The sequence below is a fragment of the Pleurodeles waltl genome, chromosome 6, assembly GCF_031143425.1.
Source record: "Pleurodeles waltl isolate 20211129_DDA chromosome 6, aPleWal1.hap1.20221129, whole genome shotgun sequence".
NCBI classification, from domain to species: Eukaryota; Metazoa; Chordata; class Amphibia; order Caudata; family Salamandridae; genus Pleurodeles; species Pleurodeles waltl.
Genome location: NC_090445.1, coordinates 429,663,067 through 429,689,941, shown reverse-complemented (window position 1 = coordinate 429,689,941; position 26,875 = coordinate 429,663,067). Strand labels below are relative to the sequence as shown.

The window sequence follows — 26,875 nt, the reverse complement described above, 5'->3', positions numbered from 1 at the left end:
GACAGAATGGTCCCAGGAAGGCAGAACAAAGGATTTCCTCTGAGAGAGGGTGTTACACCCTCTCCATTTGGAAATAGGTGTGAAGGGCTGGGGAGGAGTAGCCTCTCCCAGCCTCTGGAAATGCTTTGATGGGCACAGATGGTGCCCTCTCTGCATAAGCCAGTCTACACTGGCTCAGGGATCCCCCCAGCCCTGCTCTGGCGTGAAACTGGACAAAGGAAAGGGGAGTGACCACTCCCCTGACCAGCACCTCTCAGGGGAGGTGCCCAGAGCTCCTCCAGTGTGTCCCAGAACTCTGCCATCTTGGATGCAGAGGTGTGAGGGCACAATGGACAGCTCTAAGTGGCCAGTGCCAGCAGGTGACGTCAGAGACCCCTCCTGATAGGTGCTTACCTTTCTCAGTAGCCAATCCTCCTCTGTGGGCTATTTAGGGTCTCTCCTGTGGGCATCTCACCAGATAACGAATGCAAGAGCTCACCAGAGTTCCTCTGCACTTCGCTCTTCGACTTCTGCCAAGGATCGACGGCTGACTGCTCCAGGATGCCTGCATAACCGCAACAAAGTAGCAAGAAGACTACCAGCAACATTGTAGCGCCTCATCCTGCCGGCTTTCTCAACTATTTCCTGGTGGTGCATGCTCTGAGGGCTGTCTGCCTTCACCCTGCACTGGAAGCCAAGAAGAAATCTCCCGTGGGTCGATGGAATCTCCCCCCTGCCAACGCAGGCACCAAACTTCTGCATCACCGGTCCTCGGGGTCCCCTCTCATCCTGACGAGCGTAGTCCCTGGAACACAGGAGCTGGGTCCAAGTGTCTTTGACAGTCCAGTGGCCTTTCTGTCCAAATTTGGTGGAGGTAGGTCCTTGCCTCCCCACGCCAGACAGTAATCCTGTGTTCTGCGTTAACTGCAGCTGCTAGGGCTTCTGTGCACTCTTGCAAGACTTCCTTTGTGCCCAGCCTAGCCCAGGTCCCCAGCACTCCGTCCTGCACTGCCCAACTCGCTGAGTTGGACTCTGACATCGTGGGACCCTCCTTTGTGACTCTGAGTTGACCGCTGTCCTCAAATCTTCCATGTGCCTGTTCAGGTACTTCTGCGGGTGCTGTCTGCTTCTGCGTGGGCTTTCTGTGTTACTGAGCGCCCCCTCTGTCTCCTCCTCCAAGGGGCGACCTCCTGGTCCGCCCTGGGCCCTGGCAGCACCCAAAATCCTCAACCACGACTCTTGCAGCTAGCAAGGCTTGTTCGCGGTCCTTCTGCGTGGAAACAACTCTGCATCCTCCAGCACGTCGTGGGACATCTTCTGACTAAAGGAGAAGTTCCTGGCACCTTCCGTTGTTGCAAAATCTTCGGCTTCTTCCACCTAGAGGCAGCCCTTTTGCACCTTCATCCAGGGTTTAGTGGGCTCCTGCCCCCCCGGACACTTGCGTGACTCTTGGACTTGGCCCCCTTCATTTACAGGTCCTTAGGTCCAGGAATCCGTCTTCAGTGTTTTGCAGTCAGTTGTTGTCCTTGCAGAATCCCCTATCTCGACTTTACTGTCTTTCTGGGGTAGTAGGGTAACTTTACTCCTACTTTTCAGGGTCTTGGGGTGGGGTATCTTGGACACCCTTAGTGTTTTCTTACACTCCCAGCGACCCTCTACACACTACACTAGGCCTGGGGTCGATTTGTGGTTTGCATTCCACTTTTGGAGTATATGGTTTGTGTTGCCCCTAGGCCTATTTCTCCCTATTGCATTCTATTGTGATTCTACATTGTTTGCACTACTTTTCTAACTGTTACTTACCTGATTTTGGTTTGTGTGCATATAATTTGTGTATATTACTTACCTCCTAAGGGAGTGTATCCTCTGAGATACTTTTGGCATATTGTCACTAAAATAAAGTACCTTTATTTTTAGTAACTCTGAGTATTGTGTTTTCTTGTGATATAGTGCTATATGATATAAGTGGTATGGTAGGGGCTTTGCAGGTCTCCTAGTTCAGCCTAAGCTGCTCTGCTATAGCTACCTCTATCAGCTTAAGCTGCTAGAACACCTCTATTCTACTAATAAGGGATAACTGGACCTGGCACAAGGTGTAAGTACCACAAGATACCCACTATAAGCCAGGCCAGCCTCCTACACTCTTTCTCTAATTTCTGTACATATTCTCACACATGCTTAATTCTTTTTCACTAATGTCTACCTACTCTCTCTTTCTTCAGTCGTTTCTCTCAATCTGTTCTCCCTCACTGTCATCCTCCCTCCTTCTTCTCCTCAATCTCTATCAGAAACAGGCCATATGCAAGATTAACCTGGGTCAGAGGCATGTGATACGCCCTCAGAACTTTAGCTGGTCCTGGTTTCTCAGCCGTCACAGAACCTCTGCTTTTACATTACAGGAATAGGAATAAAGGCTAAAATATCTCAACTCAGCCTGTGAACTGGCTCACCAGATCTGGTCTCGGCTCCATCTGTGCATGGGTTCAACACCATGTATGCACAGACTTGGCTGGATCTAAGCTGAAGCGCAGCCCTGTCTGCAGGGGAGCAAACTCAGCCCTTCAAGATTATGAGATCGGTTTTAGGCAGAGCTTCACTGTCTCTGTGTGTGCAAGAACCCATTTCTCACTGTGCAAGAACTTGTTTATGCCTTCTTAGTGTTCAGCCAATCTCCAGAGAAGCAACCAAACTTGACATTTGACTCCCTATTCTTAATAAAATATGCACTGAAATTAGTTTTTTGACACAGAGCAAACTTCCCCCTTTTAATTGATACTTTGTGATGCAAGAGGTTGGGCATGTGATGCTTTGTTCCACAGTTGCCCTGCTGTTCTCTATATACCTTGTACTTTTATCCTCTCTCAATGAAACACCCTCTTCCTGCCCAGAGGATGCTTTGTTTTGAACGTCTTCTTGGTGTTCATTGATTGTAGGTCATTTTGGTCTACATATCTAATGAGGAAAATCAATGAGCAAGGAAGATGCGGCTGAGACAAGGAGACAATGTTAAATATGAAAGGAGAAAAAGGTGGAATGTATGGGGTGGGAAGGGGCAGGTGGGGAAAAATGAAAAGCGAGGATGAAAGGGAACAGAAAGGAAGACAGTGACAAGAGGGACATAGGGCAGGTTGGACAGTGCTGAGGTCTAGGTGACGACCGATGGGCAATTCAATAGAAGTTAAAATATACTGCAGCACATTTAAATGAAAAAGTGGGCCTGAGCAAAAAAACTAAGTTAAAGAAAACAAATTTGAACTCTTGTCTCCGAACACAAAGCTTAAGCTTTAAAACAGAGGGACACTTGAAAGTGAGGAGCCACTTGGACCGTGCCTCTCAAGCAGGTGTGTTAACCTACAGGTCTATGCTTACCAGTTTGGAGTTGGCATAGGGTAACAGAAGTAGAGGTGGGCACTAGCAAAAAGTGGGTCAGCTCTGTGGTCGAGGTCCAGTAACTGTGCAGCCAGTTTTCAATTAAATTGATCCTTTGAATTGTATATACATATTGGATTTGGAGCAGGCACTGTTCTCACTTTGGCTGAAGGTTTTCCAACTGCCAATTGCAAAGATGGTAAGGCAGACTAAGAGGTAGAACACACAAGGGCAGAGCAGTCTGGGTAACACCATCCTGCTGTGCCTGAAAGTTTTAGTTCGACACGTACCAGGTGCTGTCTAGCCACAATGTCACTCTGATCTGCCTCTTCAATCTACTTTATGTCTGTCTACCAAATGGAAAGAGCGTGAGGCAAAGGAGCCCTTCTAGAAGGTGGACTGTGAGAGGTCAGAACTGTACAGCCCCCGGATGCACTTAGGACACAAATGCACTGCATGTTTGTCCCTGCTGTGGAGTGCATGTCTAGCCCTACCAAACTAGGCAAAAGAGCATGTATGTGGCAGATGACCACAGTGAGGTGCTGCAATGCACCGCTACATGACCTGCTAGAGTAAAGCGTGACATGACATCTTTGTGAAGCCACCACCTTCATGCCAATACCAACTGACAGACTCCCAGGCAACATCAATGCTTGGGCCTTAGCTGGCTTTACTGCAGGGAAAGGAAAGGGAGAAAAGGAGGAGACTTGGACTGCTGACCTGAGCTGCCGACTTAGGTAATAGGGAACCAAGACTGAATTGCAGCATCAGCTCGACATCTTATGATTCTGGGCAAATCAATCTTCCTTTGCCTAAAAAAAATCTGATCTTCTGTAGTGTAAACTGGTGCTGATGTAAAGCACATTGATGCCTCTGAGCTTGTGCTATATAAAACTGCACAAATAAAAATATGACAGGCAGCCATTAACATTTTACCCAGAGGATTGGGACTGTTACCAATTGACCATCTTTTAAGGGTCCCTGTGCCCACTAACAAACAGGTGATGGCACTATCCACCCACCCCCACCCTTATTTTGCCAACATCATTTTGCATGTTAAAGTTTAATCAGTACTTGGAATTTTTAGAACGAAAACCTTAGGCCCCTCTGTCGTAAATTCCCCTTTTTGGATGGTCATCCCCTACTTTTTGCTGCTTGAATCTGTTGCTTTTGACCTGTAAGTGTATTGAGTCCTGCTAACCAGACCTCAGTACCAGTGTTCTTTCCCTTAAATTGTACAGAGACGATTACCAATCCAATTGCCAAGGACTTTATCACCCCTGTAAGTAAATGGTACCTGTGGTACCCAGGGAAGAGACGGTAAATAGGTCCCTCGGACTGCAGCATTGATTGTGCCACTCTGCCTGACCTGAGTAAAAGAAAACCTGCAGAGCTGCTACGTCAGCCTGCACGAGCAGCTTTAGCTCACCTACTCAAGTACGATCATGCCCACATCAAGTGCAGGCAAAGTCCATTCACTACCATAGCACAGGTCACTCACCCCTGAGACAGGCCTCCTAAAGCCCAGGAGGCAGGGTGCACTGTGTTATGAGTTTGGATATATATGCAGGAGCATATATGGCCCTATGGCAACATTTAAAGCTTCATGCTACCGCATAGGATAACATAGGCTGGCACCCGGGCAGTCCCCAGATGTGCAGCTCGATAATGGCCCTTTCAATCCACCCCCATGTTTGGTATCAAACACTGTGCTTTTTAACCTTGAGCATGATTCTTGTGCCCAGGATTAACTATCTACCCTGTCGGCGTTCTTAGAGGATGCCCACCAAGATACCAGCTTTCCCCTGCCTTGGTGGGCTCTCCTGAGCCTTTTACTGCCAAGACAAGAGCCTGCCCTTCTGCTGGACATGCTTACACTTCCCCCAGGACGGTGACAAAGGACTTGGGCAGGAAGGAGGTCACACCTCTTCCCTTCCAGGAAGGGTAGTGTTTACAGTAACCAAAGCTTCACCGCCCTTGATATGTAAGCTCTTGTCCCCCACTCGAGGACAAAGCCCTTCCCACCCTGGCATGCAGGAAAATTAGCAATTCAGGAGGCGTACACCTGCCAAAGATTAGCCGCACCGTTAGGGTGGGCTAGAGGGTCCGTACAGCCGAAGAAGGCTTCTGCTATGTTGGCAAACCTTAGGATTAGTGGGTTCAGGGTTGAAAAGTGACGTACTCCTACAGGAAGTCATCACTTCAGAGGCAGGCTAGCCTCGGACCAGCAGCCCAATGCCTCCCACACCCTTAACGCCCCCTAACTGGGATTTCAGGGGCTCCCGACACCAGAACCTCAGTTCTGACTCTGAAATCAAGAAGAGGCACAAAGAAGACTCTGCTACCAACAACAGGACTTCAGACTCCGCTGCAGCGCAAAGAGAGGACACGTATGTGCCCTGAGGAGACCATATACTGGAGCTGTGTGATTGACATATGCCCGTGGTGAAAACTTGTTGCTCCCAGAAAGAGGGACTGAAGTGGACGCCAGAAACCTACAGCAGACTACCTTGACTGTTGGTACCAGTCACCTTCAACCTGCAGAGTAAGCCCAAAGAAAGCTGGTGACCTGCACCTTGGGAGTGGCCGTGTGGCTCATCAAGTTTCGAGCCGCTACTCCCTTCCCGACGACCTCCATCCGAAAAAGTAACAGTGGACTACATTTGCCGCTGCCAAGGATTGTCTGTTGCCAGCCAGCCTGGTAACCACCAGCTTCTCGGACATCACAGATTCCAGAGTAATTTACCAGCATAGTGACCGACGTCGGCAACGCCCCCACTCCTGAGAATCTGCATCTTGAAGGAGGCGTCTTTTGTGTTGGATTTCTTCTGAGTTGTGTCATTTACTTATCGTCCATGCGGTTGTTGTGAAATGCTTCACACAGGTTCCTCTAAGTAGCCTGACTGCTCTTTGCCACACTACCAGGACTGAGCTAAGATTTACTAATGTGAACCAGAGGTCCACTTCGGTGTAAGGTGCTAGTATTACATGGTAAGACTTCCCAATCATACCACATAATACTGTCATCTTGCCACGTCCTCTATCCCTCAATGAAAGATGCTGTTGGCAGAATAGTCTAGATTGCCTGATGATCAATGCATTTAAAAACGAAAAACTCTTCCATTTGTAGCACTTATTACCCTTCATATGGGTAGTAAGTACTATATCAATAAATGCAAATGCAAATCAAGACAATTTTACAGCTTCTGCCATGTTTGCTTGGAAACACACGAAGATGACCGCGATTGCCTTTGAAGTGCAGATGCTGTCTCTCATACCAGTGATAATGTGCAAGCACGGACCTCTCTTTAAAGCAAGGGTATACAGTAAAGCACGTTGCTTTGCATAATTAGAACCCCCACTATGGGGTTTTTTGTCCCTCCATGTTGTGAATCACCTGTAACCGCAACCATGTCATTTGGTGAGGCTGAAGCAGTCAGACAAGCTGAATGTGTCTCTCTGGAAAAAGAAAAGGTTTGTTCTGGCGCTCCTTTTTAAACTCTATTTAACCGAGGTTTTCCCTGGGACAACACTAACAACTGCCGCCCAGACACAGCACATGAAGGTGAGGTCAAATCCCTTTCAGCTCAGTTTGGCGGCGGTGTGCATCTACATGCATGAACCTAACTACTTTCACTATGAAAGGCTGCCAGGTCTAGGCCCAGTCTTAAATCAAGGCCAAGCCTAGGTCTTCGCGCACAAGTTAGATTATAGTGAGGCTGTGACCAAAAACAAACGCAAACCTGGGTGACATATACTTATGTTTGTGCATATTGGCTAAGGGATGCGACTGTGCACCATGCCGGGGACATTACCGTGCCAACAGCGTGCCAAACACCTTAAATTTCACATGTAACAGTCACTGGGGAAATGTTTTTTTACACGGTGCATAGTGCCTTGAATATTTGAACCAATTCAGAAATTCTACATAGGCGCAAGTAAATCCTTTACCAATCTTCCTCAATGGTTATGGGGCAGTGTGCGCGTCCAATTTGTACACTAATTGGTTGGTCTACAGATTTCGTTTTTTTGCTTTCCACGTAGTTCATTTCCTTCTATTTATTTTCTTGCATACCTTTTACTGTCTCTTCCCCCCTTTTAATTTCTCTCCCTTTTTGCCTTTATTGCTTCTACACACCATGTCACTGTTTTATTCGGGTCCTCCATTTTTCCTTTCCTTTTTCCATGCATCCGCTTCGTGTTTCTCCTAGTATTTCTTACTTCTTCAGTTGTTAGGTTTCCATTCCCTCCTTTTCAGCCCTGCTTTTCATTCTTGTCTTTTTTATATTTCTCCCTCTCTGCTTTACCTCGACTTCCTGTCTCTCCCAGTCGTTTTCCACACCCTACCAAATGCTCCCACCGCCTCAGACGTGGCTGGGCGGAGGTGGCGGTTTGTTCTCTTGGTGTCCTCGCGCCGCCTCACACGCCCCCACTAGGCGTGTCTTGAAGCACACTCATGATCCTGAGTAGTCACAACGTTTTGACTTGATTTCTATTGGTCTTTGGACTGTCAATCAGTACTTGACCTCTCCTCTTTGGGCGGCTCCTCGCGGGCACTGTCGCTGTCTTCCCTCGTGGCGTCCTACTCTGGGCTCTCCTTTCTAGTCCCGCCCACTAGCTGTTCGCGTGCCCGAGCCCCCGCCTCTGCGCCATTAGCCCATCCCCGTGTATACACTCAAACCATGATCCCGCACCCCCTTCCCCTAGAACATGGCTCGTGCACAAGACGCGCCATCACCGCTCTAGGTTAACACACTGTCATGCCTCTTAGGAGAGTTCTTGTACCGATGCCGTCAACAGAAGCAGAGTTCAATCCGTGATCCCGCCTTGAGTGCAAGTCCCCATCGCTTCCGCATCCTCGGGCTCCAGTGCGCCGATGGCCCGCCCCTTTTTGTATCCTGGCCCCGCCCCTCTGCTCTTGCCCCGCCCCTCGGGCGCGGCTGGCTTTGGGGGCGGAGGGGGCGGCTCGGAAGCCGTTGCCAGGCGGATGACGAGAGGCTGCGGGAGCAGCAGAGGAGCCGCGGGCAGGAGCAGCGGAAGAGGCGTGCGGAGGAGCCCGAGGAGCCCCCTGAGGTGCCCGCGGCGGGAGATAGGGAGCTGTCCCCACAGAGCCCCTGGAGACAGCCCCAGGCGTTCCCTCCACCCTGCCCCTGGCAAGACACCCCCCCTGCAGACTGTCACCCCAACGGGCACCGGGAGCCACCGCCGGACTGAACCACCCGTGCAGACAGTCCTCCACCCCACGCGTGCACGGGGGAAGCTCATGCGGCCGGTGACAGGAAGCTGAGGAGTCCTCAGTCCTCCCCTTGCACGCTGAGTAGCTGTCTTGCCCCGAATAGTAACTCGCACCCTGAGGCGAACAGAAGACGTCTCCCACAAGACTGCGTCCAGGGCTCGTATGCACGGATAGGCTCTGCCCTCCTCGCCCTACTGTGCCCTGCCCGTAGCTGCGCCCTCCGTGGATTGTGCGGGGTCCCACGAGTTGCGCTTCGAGGGATTCCGGGAGGAGAGAAGTAAGTCATCATGTAGTGGGAGATTGCTGCATTTCCAGTAAGGGGGCATCAGTGCCACGCGCTGACATGTTGTGGGTGTATTTGTGCCAACAGTTGCAGAAGGTCCATCTCTACCAGTGGTAGTGGTCGTGTCTGTGGTAGAAGTATAGTGGTACGTGACTGTCGACTGTTGCATTGGGGTTTCGCTCCTATCGATGGCTGCTGTTGGGGTTGTGTCACTGTTTGTGCCGCCCCCGGGCGTTAGGTGTCCAGTGGACTGGTTCTGGCGCCTATCTGTGCCAGCTCAGGTGGCGTCTGATCGTTAGGAGTACGTCGGTTATCGGTGTCAACATCGCTGCCTTCATAGTGTGACTAAAAGTTGTGACTGTCAGTGGCAACACTATAATGATGTCACAGTTGTTTGTACCTGGGAGGTTGTGTGATCACATGTGCAACCCTGCGCTTTTGTGTTCATGGGTGCTAGTTGTCTGCTGATGTCCTCCTCAGCGCTGGGTTTTTCTGAACACAGATGCAAACTCTGGTGAGAGAAAGGCATTGTCCTACCTACATTGGTGTCCGACCTGCGTTGCATATTGTAGGGAGTAGAAGGATTAATTGCTGTTGGTGTTTACTGTGAGGTATGTGGCCGTCAGTGGCAGGCGAAGAAAGGTGAAAAGGGTACACCAGTCTGCGAAGGTACGGATCAGATGTGCATCGTCTTCACGTCTTACTGCTGGACTTCCTTTTCCCTAGTACGACCTGTCACTGACAGCACCAGACCTGCTCTGATCCTACCGTGTGCCAGAAAGCAACTAGTGTGTACATCAACCTTTTCAGATCCACAGCTGCACGCACCCTACAGGCGAACTATATTACACAGCACCTCTACAGATGGGCACATTTCTGCAGATCTGCTCCTATAGACATTGTACGCGCCCCAAATCCGCCAGGCGAACACCACGGGTTTTTAGAGATTGTCTTCAGATTGATTGCCCTGTGTACCGAGCAGCCTTTAGTAGATGCCCGCCCTATGTCCATAATACCATTATTCACATATGCACTCTTTGAGGCTCACTTCTTACTGAAACAGAGTAGCAATAAAACTGCGCGGAAACATAATTCGGGTAGCCTGGAAGTCACATTATGCGATATTTGAAGTGGCCCGGCCAAGCAGACACTTACCGAGGTTCTCTCTAAATGGCGCATTGTGCCTACGGCCCTATTACCAGATAAGTTTAGCTGTGCGCGTTAGGTGAACATGTACCTCTCCACACGTAGGCACCTGGTATTTGCAGCTGGGCGTTATGGGTCCCTAGGTCGCCAGGTAACACAGGTCACTCATTTGGAGGTGAGCAGTTCTGCACACATCGCCTCTGTATACATGAGTTTTCGCAGAGAACACTCCACTGTTGATGTACACTGTGTCCAGGGCAGCCTCTGTAAAGGGAAAGTGGAGCGCATCCGCCTGCTCATAAGCTCCCAGTGACCTTTGTCTATCCCTAGGTGTGCACAGATTGTACAAACCGTATTTCCAGATGGGAACCTTCTACATTCCAGTCATCTGCAGTTGAGCATGCTGTGTACACAGCACTGCTTTACAGGTGGAGCACCATCTGCGCACAGCACTGTATACAAAGCGCCTCTACTACAGAAGGTGCGCCTTGTGTACACAGCATCTCTCGGCAGTACAGCACCTGCGCCGAGAGGGCTCTCTAAGGATAAACACTGTACACAGCTCTTCACTGACGATGAAAACCTCTACAGGTCTAGGAGGGCCAAGAGATAAGGGTTGGGCTCTCAAGGGTTGCCAGGGAGGGGGATAAAAGAGGGTGAGAGAGGGTGAAGTTGAGGATCCAGCAGCGCTGGCAGCTATAATTAGCCGATCAGCAGGTTGTGGGGCTTCCCTCCCTTGGTGGCATCTACATAGTCTGTGGGGAGGGAGGGTGGCGGCGGAGGAGGGGCAGACTGGACATTACCCAGAAGGAGGAGGTATCCCGGTTGGGTAGTCAGCCCTCCAGCGCAGAAGGATGGGAAATCCATACCAGGGAGGGCACGTGAAGGTCGTCCGGACTGGGGCATTATAAGAGGATGCGGATCCAGGGGCGGGGGTGTTGGGGAGCGTGGCGTGCGAGGGTATGGGAGGTCCAGGACACGCCTGCAGGAGGGAGGGCGGGCGGGCGGGCTTTCAATCGATGCTGGCGAAAGTACAGGCAGGGTCATTGCATAGTGATGCTCCATGGCGCCAAACACTGCCGGCAATGAGTTTCTAAATGTAAAAAGTAATGCGTAGAGAAAAACGAAATTTCGCAAGGCATGGATCTCGTACCAAGCCATATGAGGTGGGTAGTTTAGGTAGAGACGGAGACTAATGATGGTCTGTTTGTGCTACATAAGCAGGGGCACGTTCATATTCGCAGACTCGGTGGTGTTTTTCGCTTGCAATGGACGTTTTACATGCCTGTTTGATTTAACAGCTCAGGTTTTAAGCCTAAGAGTGGTACCCAGAAATGTGCAACCTCCTTGCTTCGTCGGAGGCAGTGTGCTGTGTGAGATGGTGCACGAGCCCGCTATGTTTTTATTGTCAGGTATAAGTGCCAGGCTTGGGATTTTCCTTGCCTTCTGATGTTTGTTATTATTTATCGTACCAAAATGCAAAAAGGAAGAAAAAAAGACCATGGCGAGCTTCTCAAACCAGGCACGAGACACCTTGACATATCTGAATGCTGTGACTTCTTACCGAGTTATCATCAATATGGTTCGATGTTGGCACAGTTCTAAGTCGCTGTCATGGTCACCCAAACCACCAACAGTCTACTGGTTTAACAGCATTCTTCCATTCTGCACCTGTGCCTTTTCCTATCCCACTGTTCCCTTGGCTATTGCTCTTTTATAATCCATCTTACCCCGTTGATTTAGGTCTGAGTCGTTTTCCTTCCACTCCCCACTACCTCTTATTCGCATCCAGGTAGATCACATGTCCTAGGCTTGACCATTTGTTACTGCCCCTCACTTCCTTATAGACTTGAAAAGACTCCACAGATTTTAAAAGTGCTAAATATTCCTTCTGAGGCCTACTGGTCACATGAGGCCCAACTCTCTTGGAGCCTAGTATTCAACAATGTGATCTTTGCTCTCCTTTCTGCAACTTTGCAATGTCTGGTCGGTGAAACGGACTTGTCATGGCCGGTTGTAGTGGGGCTTGTTAGCTCTTGGAAACATTCCCACATTAAACCCCTAATTTCTGTTTTTAAAATTGAGCGTTCTCTTTCCCTCAGGCGATCATATTCTGCTCACGACACAAGGCCTAAAACAATTATTGTGGGTAACTAATTAGCATAGGCAATTCTAAAGCACATCACACTGAATGGCGTCACAGGACGTGATGTTGCAACGCTAACATAACCCTCACTTGAAAGTGACGGTCCTATTGTACAGTCAAAGCTGAGATACGTCTTAATGCTATATATGGACATAAATGTAATATATATTTCATATCTAAATCAGGTGTGCACGTAGGTTTCCTGTATGTGAATTCAAAGTAGTGAATGTTTTAGAGCAATGTTTCATAACCTTTTCTCTTCTGTGGATCCCACACTGAATCATTAATGGACTCTGGGGACCCCGGGTAAGTCATTACTGGAAACCGGGAACCCCGGCCTAAGCATTTTCAATGATTTGAACCACAAAACAGCACACAAAAAGTATAGAAGAAAGCATTCACTAAACATATAAAAAAAGAATCAAATATTTTATTACATCTAAAAAAAAATATCATATTAATAGGAAGCTTGGTGCTTTACTAAATTCAATTGAGGCCACTCATTGTCCGCACTTTATTCAGTTTGATGCACTTGCTGTGCTCCCACAAATCAATTTGAGGGTACTAACTTTATTTTTAGCTTCCTATTTCAAATGGTTTCCAATTACAGAACAGTTAAACAATTGTAATTTTGTCTTTATTCATATACACTTTATTAAAATCTGTTAGTATTATTTAATTTTCTAAGCAGTCACGAACTCCCTGAGTAGGCTTTACTGACCCCAGGGGTCCCCAGACCGCAGGTTAATAAGCCCTGTTTTAGATAATAAAGATCTCTACTTTTTTGTTGAAAAATCTATTATTGAAAATTTACAGGGCACATTACCATATTGACATGGTGCAGCTGAATATAGTCAATGAATGTTGCTTCACTATGCTAATAATACACTCAGTTGCTATAGAAACATGTTTTAGCTAATATAAAATCATAGTCCAATATATCATTAAGACCCCTCCTTTTAAAGAATAATCCATACTTTACTAAACATTTTTTACATAGTATGAAATAATGGAGATATTTACTTACCTTATGTGCAAATAAATTGAAATAAAGAACTGCAGATACTGATTGACATGTGATTCTCATGAAGATGGTGTTGTGGATGTTTACTGAATTGTTTTATGTAGTGCTATCTAGACCCGTTGCTGGTCACACAGTATGTATGATAAACTCAGAAGTGAGGCATAATTGAATAAATTAGGTACAAAGTGATCAGATTATTAAAGTAATCAGCTGATTGAAAGATACTTTAGGGATTGCATTTGGAACACTTTATATTAACAGTAAAGTATAAAGAAGAATATATTAAGAAACATGAACTTATAGAATAGTGTCTAATAGGAAACATGCTGCTTAGGAGGCTAGCATGACCAAGCGTACAGAGTAGTAAGTATATCATTTTTGAGTCTCAATTTCAATTGTTTTAGATGGGTAGAAAGGCCTACATAGGTTAAGTGTGAGCTACCTGTCTATGTACTTCGCTTGCAATAGGGAGAATTGTAGCTTTTCTATATATGGGTGCATACTGAGAGTGTGGACATATAAGGTAGGAGAAGTGCTGGGTTCCTACTGTGAATTATTTTGCAGAAGCAAATTCTCCACCTCTACTTTAACTCCTAATTAAATAAGGGGCACATCACACCTGGCAGTCTTCAGCATGACACATCTGCCACCATAATCATCACAAATGCGTCAAGTTGTCATTTGCTCCAGTGTATCACTGATATTGTCTTGGTATCTGCTTTAATGTAGTAATCAGAAATGTAGACAACGAGTAATACACTGCCATGCCACCTCCCTGTTGTACAGGGCATGTAAATAAGGCGACTAAAGACTTGGTTCGTATAGCAAAACCTCATTAAGGCTGAATTTGTCCAGGATGTCAAAGGCATTTACTTGTGATACAGTTAAAAAAGTGACATGGTCCATGGGGGGAGGGTGGGTGTTTTGTGTGTGTGTATGTATGTATGTATGTATGTATGTATGTATATATATATATATATATATATATATATATATATATATTCAAACACACCCACCACGTGTTCATTTTACAAGTGTACAGAATGTGGCCTGCTGACTGCATATGCGCTTTACAAAACACACCAAAAGTGTAATCCCACAGAAATGCTAATAGAACACTTGATTTCTGTTTTAATTTTTATACTTCACCCTTTCCCGTTTTTTTCAAACCGATACGTAAGGACTCTTAAGTAAAAAAAAAAAAAAAAAACATCTTTAAAGAGATTCATGGCTCTTTGTACTTACATTTTAAAGCTATTTTCAGTTCTGTATAAAACACACCAGCACATATCATTTAAAGGCTTCTGGTTTGATGCTATGCGTTTCTTTACTGCGTGTGTTCTTTCACCAGTTTCAAACACCAAATCCATTCACATTCCTCCCTCTTTAGGGGCTGGGCGAATTATTGGCGTGTATTTCGCATTCATAAACATCTGACATAAAATGAAAGATGCTGCCTCATGGATGGCGCGTTAAAAACATCCCGAGGCAGCATAGTAGGTGATGCCATAAAGCATTTGAAAATGCAATCAGAGGCCTGGCTGGGGCAAAAGGGTATGCTACCATCACCCCAAAGTCTTCCTTGGTTTTGAGCTCAGGGGGATTGAGACCCCTCTTTATAACTGGTGGTGTGCTCCGTCCACTCCTGACTTGTGTCCTCATACTGGTCGTGTCCTCATACATTTATGCAACAGTTAACAAACTCGGTATTTAATGTCCACTAGTGCGGATATATCCCCACCCCTTGAATGTGGGCCGTTTCCTTTGTTCAGATTAAATAAAATGACAATGGCCTCTTAGTCTGCAGCAGATACGAAACTACGAAACTGCGGTTACAGGTAAGATACTTGACTTGTCTCTTCTTGAATACTTCTGTTATTTTAAGTACAGGAGGGCCATAGGTTCTGGCTCCTCGGGACGATGTCTCGATTGTATGGTAATCTGGAGAGCCCAGTGATTTCACCCCATCAGTTTTATTCGAGTGGGCCTTTTCCCCAGTTAGCGGTCCTGGCTGCTGTGTGGTGTGCACTCGCTCAATGTTTGCATCTCCTAAGGGGTTTTAGAACTGCGTTGGTTCACACGTGCCTGTACGTGCCCTGCTTGGAATGCCGAAAAGTTTTTCTCTTTGCCATCTCCTTACTTCTTGGGCATGTAGGCTCTTAAAGATCAATGATGGAAAGTATCAGGGTAGTATGGAAGGAATAGGGAGTTTTATAGGGATACAACATCCCCACTGCAGCCCAGCTTCGTTTGGCAGCAGCTAATTTGCATACATTAAACTTTAAGGATGTACCAGGCAGTAGGAAAGCTGTACTTCCTAGGGTAATCTGCGCCCGCGGCACATTAGATCCCTTTATGAAGGAATTCAGATCCTAATCTATGCGAGTGCCATCTTCATTGTGCCAATTTTCAAAGAGGAATGTTCATTTATTAGCATCTGCAGCTTTCAGTTCATGACTAAGAATAATATGCAACGCCAATTTAAACGTGACTTTTTCAGCAAAAGACGGACACTGCTCACATATTTTTAATGATTACTGGCATGCTTGTTGCTTGCTGGGATGCTGTTGATATTGGGAAAGCATGTACTGCTGATGAGGACACAGATGGTATCTTTAATATTTTCTACTGGGACACAAAAGTACTTAGCGGTATGGTGTTAGGAATTTCTGTGCCCAGGCCCTCCCTGGGAGTTTGTCGTGTAACCTGTTCCCAGTCTTCCAAAAAACATGCAGTGCCGTGTTCAAGATTTTGTGGGGGATGCATAAGATGCACCCCGAAGTTTGTATTGACGTTCTCACTTTGTAGCCTTACCAAATCCTATTAGAGAAACTCAGTTCAGCCCACACCTGTGTTTGAACCTACTATCTTCATTAAAACCTAGCGAGGTGCCAAAACCCACCTCCAGGTGCAACGTGCTCTGTCTTCTCCAATCACGACACGAGGTGCTGATGTAAATGGACGGGATTTCTTGCCTGTCTCTCGAATCATGGCCCTGCTGGTTCCCAATTTTCACCTGCAGTCCTGCTTCTCCAGTGGTGTTGTTCGATATCCTCTCCAGGTCCTCACTATGACATAATTATCTTAGTTTGTCACCCGGATGGAAGGGTTGGCGGCCCTGCTGGGCTATAATCTTGGTCACATGTGACCTGCAGAGCTACTGTGTCCGCAGTCAGGGCCCTTGCAACACAGTCCCCTCTTTGTTTGCATGAACTGTGGAGACTGGAAAAAATGCAAGGGCAAAGTGTTCTTTCTGAAATCTCCCCAGTTACCTTATCGTGGGGAATTGATTTTTTCAGCTTCTTTTAAGTGTCTTTAGGGCACATCTGGTGTTGTCATCGTACCTTACCATCAACTCCTGCCGGGCAATTTAATAAATTCCCCTACATTAGCCCTGCCCTCCTTCCCTCCGCCGAGGAGCCCAAAATCCTGATGGGTTGAACGCTTAGGCTGTTCTCAGCTTCTGGTGCCCACATTCCAGTCCTCACTTTTCCCCCCCAGAAAGAAGCCTGCTACATGTTAATGAGTCTTGATCCGTCTCAGATGGGAGCAGCCCAACCCGAACGGCGGCTAGGCCAGGCTCCCCCTGCAGGATCCGGAACACAAGCAACCCTAGACCCGTCTCGGGCTGTTTGAGCCTCTTCAGTCGGGAGTAGCTTGAGTAATGTGCCCGGTGAGCAGTGGGGTGTATAGGCATACTTGCTGTCCATGAGGTCTAGCAATGAGCGCCTTCCTCTGTCACTCTTCGCCAACCTGTCGCTATTCTGCTTATTCCCGTGCCCTTCTGTTACAGCGTCCTTCACTTGCCTCTATCCCTTTTCTCTGCCCCCTCTCTTACTCCTCGGCCGCGCCTCTTCATGAGTTAAAAGGCTCGGCCCAGAAGTCCTTATTAGGCACGGTGGGCAGACAGCAGTCTCGAGGGCTACAGACGAGCACTTCTATGTGGTTAATGTTGTGCAAGACGCACACAGTGTGTTGTTACCTGTGGGTGTTCCATGGGGCAGGTTTTACCACATCAGAGCACTGATGCCCGCACCTGAGCATCTGCTTCTCGGAGAGGACGGGCTGCAGGAAAAACAAACGTTCGGCTCAACAAGCTTTAATAACAATATTTACCACTAATTTAGTGTCTCTTGTGAAAACACGCCTGCTGCTTATCTCCGAGATTGCTCAGACCACACCCTGTTTTTTAGGAACCCCTATTAACACATTAAAATCTGCTGAAATGTGAAAATGCTGTGATTTCTTTTGATACTCTATCGCAAGAACCCCTTTGTACAAGTAGACTGGTCTTTTCCAATATTTGGGCGACACTAAATAGTGCGCCTCCGTTGTACGCTTCAACGCAGCATAAATTCATTTGATTTCAGAGACAGGCTAGGGTGATGTCTGTCTTCATCATGTATGTGTTCGCGGGTGTGCAGTATGGGAACTCCCATTTTCTGGTAACCTGTCATTTTTTATCCCCGTCTTCAAACGCTGCTCCATGCAAAGGCTTTAGGTAGTCACTGGTCAAACAAGTGTGCCTTAACCCTAAATGCCCTATTGTAATATCATGTACTCTGTGGAAGCAGGGTACTAAATATTCATCCTCCCAGACAGAGTTCAGATTGTGACAAGTGCTGTGTAAATGATTCACACACACACCTCAATTTCTCCGAAAACGCACAACCATAACCAAGTGAAGATAGTCTTAGCCACTCTTAATAACTCCACCCTGCTCACTTAATTATCTCCTTTGCAATTTAGTGTCGAGTAGTAAGTGTGACATGTTTCACTGTATATCAGTGTTTGAACTGAAATATTAACACTGATCGTTTTGTGGTGTTTTTTTTTTTTTTGGTTCTACAAACGTTACTGTTAAGGATTGTGAATTGTGTTTTACGCAAGTGAAAATACAACGTGAGTGCCATGTTTAAGGTCTCGATTAACAGTTATTCATTTTGGATTGTGTCCTGTTTTCTGAAGTTAAATTGTGAAAATGTGTAAATAGATAGTTGTACTGTACAAGGCAGTTTAGGATAGGTGAGAGCTAAGGTTACTTGATAACGGTGGCGTTGTTAGGACAGGTTAAGATAATACCTAAATGTGGTAATTTCCCTTTGGCTTTAGTTTTTAAGGGAATTCCTTTGGTCTTTAATGATGGCCGAAAGTAGGTGGGCGTGGGCCTACCTTGATGTCCATGTTCTGATGTAGAGTGCTGGCAGTTTGGACACAGTATGACAACGCTCAACTCACCACCGCCCTGGAAACCAACGACTCACTCGACCCCTCACAGTTCGGCTTCAGAGCTAACCACAGCACCGAGACCGCCCTCATCGCAGCCACGGACGACATCAGATCCCTGACCGACAAAGGAGAAACCGTGGCCCTCATACTCCTGGACCTCTCTGCAGCATTCGACACGGTCTGCCACCGTCCCCTGATACGTCGCCTCAGCAATGCCGGCATCAGAGGCAAGGCCCTGGAATGGATCACCTCCTTCCTCTCCGGAAGAACTCAGAGAGTCCGCCTCCCCCCCTTCAGATCCACAGCTACGGAGATCATCTGCGGCGTCCCCCAGGAATCCTCCCTCAGCCCCACCCTCTTCAACATCTACATGACCCCCCTGGCGAACATCGCACGCAAACACGGACTCAACCTCATATCCTACGCAGACGACACCCAGCTCATCCTATCCCTCACCAACAACCCCACCTCAGCAAGAACCAGACTACACGAAGGCATGAAGGAAGTAGCGAACTGGATGACAGACAGACGGCTTAAACTGAATACAGAGAAGACGGAGGTCCTCATCCTCTGCCCTACACCTACCGCCTGGGACGACTCCTGGTGGCCTCCCGCCCTAGGCAGCACTCCCCAACCCACCGACCACGCACGCAACTTCGGTTTCATCCTGGACTCTTCCCTCTCCATGACCAGACAGATCAACTCGGTGACCTCAGCATGCTTCAACACCCTCCGCATGCTCCGCAAGATCTTCCGCTGGATCCCCACCGACACCAGGAAGACCGTCACCCACGCCCTCGTCACCAGTCGCTTGGACTATGGGAACGCTCTGTACGCCGGCATCACCATCAAGCTGCCGAGGAAACTTCAACGAATCCAGAACGCTGCTGCACGACTCATCCTGAACATACCCCGCCACCACCACATCTCCGGACACCTGAAGAAACTCCACTGGCTCCCAGTCAACAAGAGGATCACCTTCAGACTCCTCACCCATGCACACAAAGCCCTGCACAACCTCGGACCAAAACTCATCAACCACCGCATCTCCTTCTACACTCCTCCTCGCACCCTACGCTCGACCGGACAAGCCCTGGCAGCCGTACCTCGCATTCGCAAAGCCACCGCCGGAGGCAGGTCCTTCTCTTACCTAGCAGCGAAGACCTGGAACTCTCTTCCCAGCCACCTTCGCGCCATACAAGACCACCTCCACTTCAGAAGGCAGCTCAAGACCTGGCTCTTCGAGCACTGACCCCCCCCCCCCCCCCCCAGCGCCTTGAGACCCTTACGGGTGAGTAGCGCGCTTTATAAATGTGATTGATTGAGTATCACAATATTTTGTGGGCGTAGGATGGTGGTGGTGTGGCTATGGCATTATGGTTGTGTTTTAATGTTTGATGGCTGATGTGTAGCTGTTGTTTTGTAAATGGGTTACAAAGTTCATGAATTAAAAAAAAAAATGCCTACAAAAATATAACATAAGTATGTTTCACTGCTAAAAAGTAACACTTTTCAACGAATTCGCAATTTTGTTGAGAATGTCTGCTTGGTCCCTTCCCTTCTCCCATTCACTGGTTTTACCCTAGAGGTGGGAGAGTTTGAAGCCTCTTTCAAATATGAGGCAAGACTAAAAAGGATAAGATTTACTTTTATCCTGGTGTAACATCTCCTCCCCAAAGCCTCATTTAAAGATCATGTTTTGACCCACAGTCTTTTTGAATACCTGTGTTGCCAAAGGGCACCAAGGATATTAGCCATTAAAAAAAATAAAAAATATAATGGGGGAGCTTCCAGCTGCCAGTTTCCATTTGGCTACCTCCTACGCAGTGCTACGTGGTGTGGGCTCATTAGGTTGAACATAGCATTTCTGATGTGTTGTAATCTGCATGTGGGCCTCAACCATACCCATCACTTTAATTCGTTTGTTGGCCTGCCTTTCAAACGGCACACGCTTTCATTGGTAAATACTTCACATTTGCACTGCCTTCAGGCTGCTTTGTTACCGCCCTGGAGACTGACACTTTTACATGGATGATTGCACAATCAGGCACAAAGCTTCGTCTGGCGCACTAATTTTTTTTCTTTTGAATGGCCGCTTCGTGCTGTGTGGCCGTATGTTGTTTCTTCGCTGTTTGGGGCATGTCGCTATCGTATGCTTCGTACTGCGTGGCTGTTAGTTGTTTCCTTCAAAAAGCCTTAATTCAGCATTCATCTTAATGGGAATACCCTCCTAAACATCTGACTTCACCAGCAGCTCTGATTTAGCAGTTTGGCAGGTGTGTTTTTTCCTAACATCTTCCCCAACATTGTATCACCCTCCCAGACCCTTAGCCCTGGGGTCTTTTTTATTAACTAATGGTCTCCATTAACTCCTATTCAGCAAACCATTTTCATCCTGGTATCCCGCCTATATAGCTTGTCTATCTATTTTCTGACCCCCCCCCCCCCCCCCCCCCCCCCCCACTTCCAGTTTTTGCCACCTCCCCTTCCCAATAGTTGCTGTTTCCTGCTGCCATCTTTGTTGATCTAATGTCACAATAGCCAGGTCAGGGTATAGAGAAAGGAGCTGCGAACAGCGTGTCTTCCACCGGTAACTCCAACAGGGCATTGACCATGGGCATATATGAAGAACCATCTGACAGAGGTCCACTACACCGGCCTGGTGGCCATCAAAAATCTGTGCATCATATTTTTTTTTTGTTAACGCAAATGCAACAAAACGGTTTTCCTTTCAATACTAATTAAATCCAAAAACCCCATAAGCATCTGTGTTTCTACTGTTTTAGAGTTCTGTGCAAATTCCGTTTTTGAAACTTCCCTATATCCCTGTACTGGTAATTTGCTGAATTATGGAAATTGAGCTGTTTTGGGACTGACTCTTTCCCTCAGATTTAGGGTTGAGCGCAAAGCGCTCAGTCTCTGGTGTAACTTCTCTGTGGGCTATTAACCACGGCCATGTCAAGCCCATCAGTTTGGTTAGTTCGTGGGCTTTACTTTTAAAATTAGCTTGATTTAGTTAGTGAAAGGCATGCATACGTCATGCCTTTTCTGGTGCTCAGCCTGCCTAGGGCGCACCAGCCAGCTACTGAAAACAAACGAGGCTCCATGTTTTCCCTATGGTTTCTGCACTATTTGTTCTCTTTATTTCGCAGCCAGCGCGATCTCGCTGGGCAGTAGTCGGGCGCTTTGCATGACATCGACCCTCTTACACGGATAATTGCACTTTTGCCGGTTACATGGATAATTGCACTTTTGCCAATATGTTTCACTGAGAGCGAACTTCTTTCCTTTTGTGTTTTTGCTTTGCGCTCATGGTGGCTGTCGGCTCGCTTATGTGAAACTGGTTTACTTTTCAGTTTATGTGGCAAGAAAAGTCTGGTTAGGAGTTTACAACTCTAATAGCTTTAACTCGAGTAAACGCAAGACACATTGCATTGTAAATGCTTGTTATAACTTTTTAACCACTTGACCGTCTGAACCAAATTTGGAATGCTGATGGCCACGCCCACCAACTTTCGTGCTTGCTGGTCATGGGACATCAAAATTATCAAGATAGGAAAGGTGATTTCCTATGATGTCTGGTTACAAGGGTGCAACCTTGTCCTCAGAATCACAGATGTGAAGCATGCAATGTGGGAAAACAGACACTGGCAAAGGCAGTAGGTCTCGCCTTTGGGGCATATTGGATTTGCAAATGTTTAGTCATGCAGCACAGCATCCGTAACTAAAGAATGTTAAAAGCTTTTGAAGCGGCTGGCAGAATTATTTTGCAGGTGTGTCACAGAGCATGCATGTGCCTACAAAATTATTCAGTGGTGGCTTTTTTTCCTTTTAGTTTCTGTAAGACATTGGGTAATTAGTTACGGTGATAAGTACCTACCTCAAGCACTAATCACAGTCCTATCAAGGGTGAACCACTAAAGTCACTAAATAAACCTGAGCTCAACCACCTGGTAGCTATGCCATAGAGCAGGCAGGTTTAAATTAGAGGCAAAGTGTAAAGTATTTATGCAGTTTAAAAAACAGTAATAAAGTCGAAATGCAAAACAGTAAAAATCACAAAACTAATTGGAAACATTGAGTAAAATGTAATAAACAGATCAACACCAAAATTACAAAAATGCAATAAGCGGACAGGAGATATATGCCAATGATAGTCAACGATCGAGGTAGAACAGCATCCGGGTGCTGTTTGACTCTGTCTGCAAGTGTGGGTCAGATGCAACAACCAAGTTCATCCTGGGCAAAAGATTTTATCTTCTGACTCAGTACTTTAAGTCCCAGTTCACCACAGGCGTACACTTCTGAAGCCCCTGTGACCTTAGGGGAGTCACTGAGGTCCTCACATATGTCAGGCAGAGGTCCAGTTACCACTGGTCAGCTGGGCAGTTGTAGAAAGATGCCTCTTTTAGCTTGTTTTCTCCTTGGAGCTTTAACGGTAGGTCAGCCTTATAACTCTTGGAGTCCACTGTTTGTCCTGAGTATAAGAGGGAGCACAGGCCCAGTGTTATAGGCTTTTCTCAGGTCTCAGACAGCAGGTTCTGTAGTCTTCATATCTTCCACAGGTCCAGGACAGTTCTGAAGTGGTTTCCTGTAGATGCCACGTTTATGCCTGACACGAGCTAGTGAGTGGGAATAACCTCTGGGGATGGATACCCTAACCATTGGGGTAGAGGTTCCCTGGGCTAACCCTACCACTTTGGGCATTTTCTAGATGCTGAAGGTCTTTGTCCACACACACCAAATATACTCTGAGGGCTCTGAGTGTGAGGTGGGTGCCGGTGGGGGTGTACTTTAGTAATCCTAGTGTCCTCCAAAATCTAATATTAAAATCCAGTATGAAGCTGACTCAGGACCTCCAATAAAATCAGCTGGAAGTCTGGCGGAAAAAAAGTAAGGTTTTCAGTAACCAGACAGTGGATACACAAGAATTGTTTTTGCATCCTATTTCGTTACTTTGAAGTGTGTCAAAAGTATGTATTTGTAAACTCAGCAGACTTGTTAAGTAGGCTTTGAAAGTGTAATGTCAAAAAGAGGCCCATTGTGATTAAAATCAGCCTGGCTGGAGGGTCAAAGGAAGGGCACATCCTAGGTGTCCGCTAACAGTTGCCTGTGTTAGGGTAGGCCTCTTTGAAGTGTGCTCCAGGAGATATATATGAAACAACTCCAGTAGACCTGTCAAGCAAGATTTGAGTTCTGAGGAGTTAACTTTGCCCATTCAGGTCAGTCTGTTTGCTTCTGGGAGGCATTCACACCTAGGCAGACCTAGTCAAATACTACTTACTGCCTGGCAGACGTGGGAGAGCAGAATACAGATTTGTCTCTAGGAATTGTTGGCACGGAAAAGGCACATTTTTAACAGTTACTTTTCCTTAACATATAACAAAAATCAGACTTCCACCATTGCATTGGATTTTTAATAACCATTAACTATAGTTGTTCATTTGTCGAGCCAGTGCCATTCCTGAGATACATTATTAGTATTTAATATTACATCCCAGCGTTTTCCTATGGAACAGCCAACCTTCATACAGTGAAAATAGCATTTGAGGCATTTTCAGTGCAAGAAATGTGTAATGTCAAACTTATACATGACCTACTTTTCTACACCATGCACCCTTTCTTATGGGTATTAAAACCTACTTACTAATAATTAAAAGGAGTGATTTATTAATATTTAAAAGAAAGATTTTGACTTGCCAAAAGGGGTTACTTTGACATGTTGAATTTTCGGTTTGAAACTGGAGGGTGACTGGGGAAGAAGCACAAGGGTAGGTGAGAGGAGCACATAGCATGGTGAGAGGTGAGAAGCACACAAGGTGGACAGTAGGAAAACACATGCGTTCTCATAGAGTGCTTAAATAAAAAGTAGTGCCTTTAAAAGCGAGCATTTGAATGACCTTATGTGTCTATAGTCCAGATGTGGGACACACACAAGAGGAGTAAGAAGCCCCCACACAAAAGGTGGGGTCTAAGCGCACTGTAAGATAACCATATGTCTTTCAACAGATAGCGCATTAACTATCTTAGGCTGCACCTAAAAATGACTGACTAGTTAGACAATTGCAGTCCTGCACCTACTACTCACATTAATGTCTTGTTTCTGCCTGAAATGAGTGAGGTTTGGGTCATAGATACGTTGTTTACGGATTGTTCTTCCTCTTGTAATTTGAGAGACTGAGAGTAAGCTTATTTCTCTCGCCTCACTTTTCTTGCACATTTTAGTATTCAATAGCAGTCCCACATGGATATCCGTTTTTAGCTCAAGCCTGACCTGGAAGCCTCAATCGGAAATCTGGTCTTATAGGTGTATTAATATACAAACTTCACACTTTGTTTTTTCCCCCTAGCAGAAATATGTATTTTGTGACTAGTGAAATGTGTGATGGAAGTTTTCACATATTAGATTGCCTTCTTTTATTTTATTGCCTTATTTCCTGAAAGTACAAATTGAGCATTCAAAATTGCATTGGAATGAGCTGCGCACTTCTGCTCCCGAATATAAACTCAGTAAATTGATGTTCTGCCATATAAATTTGAATGCATAAAAACCCGGCGTTAAATTTTCATTTGTTTTCATTCATTTGTGGAATAGCTCAAAATAAAATATATATCTCTAAGATTATAAACATTCTCTCTTGTTTACCTTATTTTTTTAGTATTTATTTTGGCTTGCATTGTTTGATCATGCAAATAAGAGTACTCATCCTTTTAATAATGAGTCCTGAATGTCACATGCTTATGAAATTTTTGGATACTGTTGACTGAGCAGCTTACGCCTAGGCTTTAATAAGCGTAGTAGATGTTACTGCTGTCTTGCCTTTCGGCACCTCTGACATTGCCTTCGCTACGAGGTCATGAAAGAAGCATGAGGAACTGAAAAGAAAGTTTCGATTTCTTGTCTTTTTCCCAAACCACAGGTGGCATAAAGGAGGCCTAGTGGTGGGATAGGACGATGCAACCCTCTGAGGTCATCTGGGTTCACAGGGTGCATGATGTCACTTGAGCTATGTCATTTTGGTGAATTGATTTCATTATCTTTATATAGCAGTATGTGGTGGTGAGCTTAAAAATTTGATGTACAGCACTCATTGGCAGTATCTTGGACTGGTCCTCATCTATTCTAAAATGACCTGTGTTGGTTAGTGTCTGTGAATTAAAACTAGGGAATTTGCTCCAGGGCGTGTGCTGCCACCCCCATGGGTAATTTCTTTTTGTCGAAAAAATGCCTCCACTGCAAACATGCATATACAAACATCGATTTGAATGACCTTACGACTTGTCCCACTGCTCCACCCGGTCGAGAATGGACCTTCCCTTAAAGGTTGGACTGCTCTGAAAAATCTAGATAATTCCCAAAGGTTAGGAGGTGGTAGTGGGTATTTCTATTTAGTGACCTTTGTTGATCAGGGATATGTTTTGTTCTGATTTGGGAAGATCTGAGTTGTAAGGCACCTGGACGAAGCGCACTTGGTTTCTCCCTTCGAGCTCTGATGATTGTGGTTGCCCCTGTGATACCTAGTCTTCTTGTCCTCAAGTGAGAGGCCTCTTGCTTATGATGTACAAATCAAGCTGGGCAAACCAGTTTGGCTAGGCAGAATGCTACTTCACCTACATTTTCTACAGGTCCTTTGCCCATAGAGGAAAGGATGCTCCTGTTGGGGGCGTTTTGAAGTTCACTTCTTTTGCCTCCTGACAGTTCTGGATTCTCTGTCACTCTTTGCAATATCATTAGAAGAGCGCTAGAAAGGAACTCAATCTTTGAGCATAGCTGCAGCGGTTGATATGGACTGCCCATGTAGGCTCTCTGCTGAGACTCTGTGCAGGAAAGTGGGACACTCTCCAAACTGGCCTTCGTGGCTAACAGTACCAGGACCAGAGTCTCACTAGATGCCCTTAACAATGCATCAGAATTCAAAGTGGCCCTGATGAGTGCATACTTTTGACTGGGGTACCACTTTTGGTTCTCTTGCTTTCTCTGGCTTTGTGATTACATGTAGTCCTTTGTGACAATGTTACACTTTCCTCTACTTTCCTTCTTACAATTTCATGTTCCTTGATGGCTACCTGGCATCTAGGTTGGGCAGGCTGAACACTATGCAGTGAGGTCTTTATGGCCTACTTGAAGTTCTGACAGTCATTTCAGCCTTTTCTTCACCATAGCCTAATGGGACCCTCTTGCTAAGTCTTGTCCTTTTCATACCTGCTTCACAGGGCTCTGGGGTGTGCAGAGGACAGAGAACAAGGCACCATCTTTTTTTAACAATATGCTCTGCTCTTGTCTGGTTCTTCCTTGATGACTAATCTATTAGCTACATAAATGTCCCCAGTGATTTAGTGAGGAGAAACTTGGTCCGATCGTTAGCGTGTACACATACGATTGAGTATGTTCTTGAATCAGTACTTCTGATGGATACAACTACCTGTGGATTCCTCACCTAATGAATACTCCCATGGCGCCAG

General features: G+C 46.4%; 1 protein-coding gene across 5 annotated transcripts in view; it reads left to right on the top strand.

Annotated features, from left to right (window-relative positions):
- The first annotated feature begins 8,305 nt into the window (after nucleotides 1–8,305).
- ATP2B4 (ATPase plasma membrane Ca2+ transporting 4) overlaps nucleotides 8,306–26,875 on the top strand; it is a 588,558-nt gene continuing 569,988 nt past the window's right edge. For all 5 annotated transcript variants that reach the window (XM_069238449.1, XM_069238447.1, XM_069238453.1 and 2 more), the window contains exon 1: nucleotides 8,306–8,861. The gene's annotated coding sequence lies outside the window, so the exon portion shown is untranslated. The remainder of the gene's footprint in view (nucleotides 8,862–26,875) is intronic.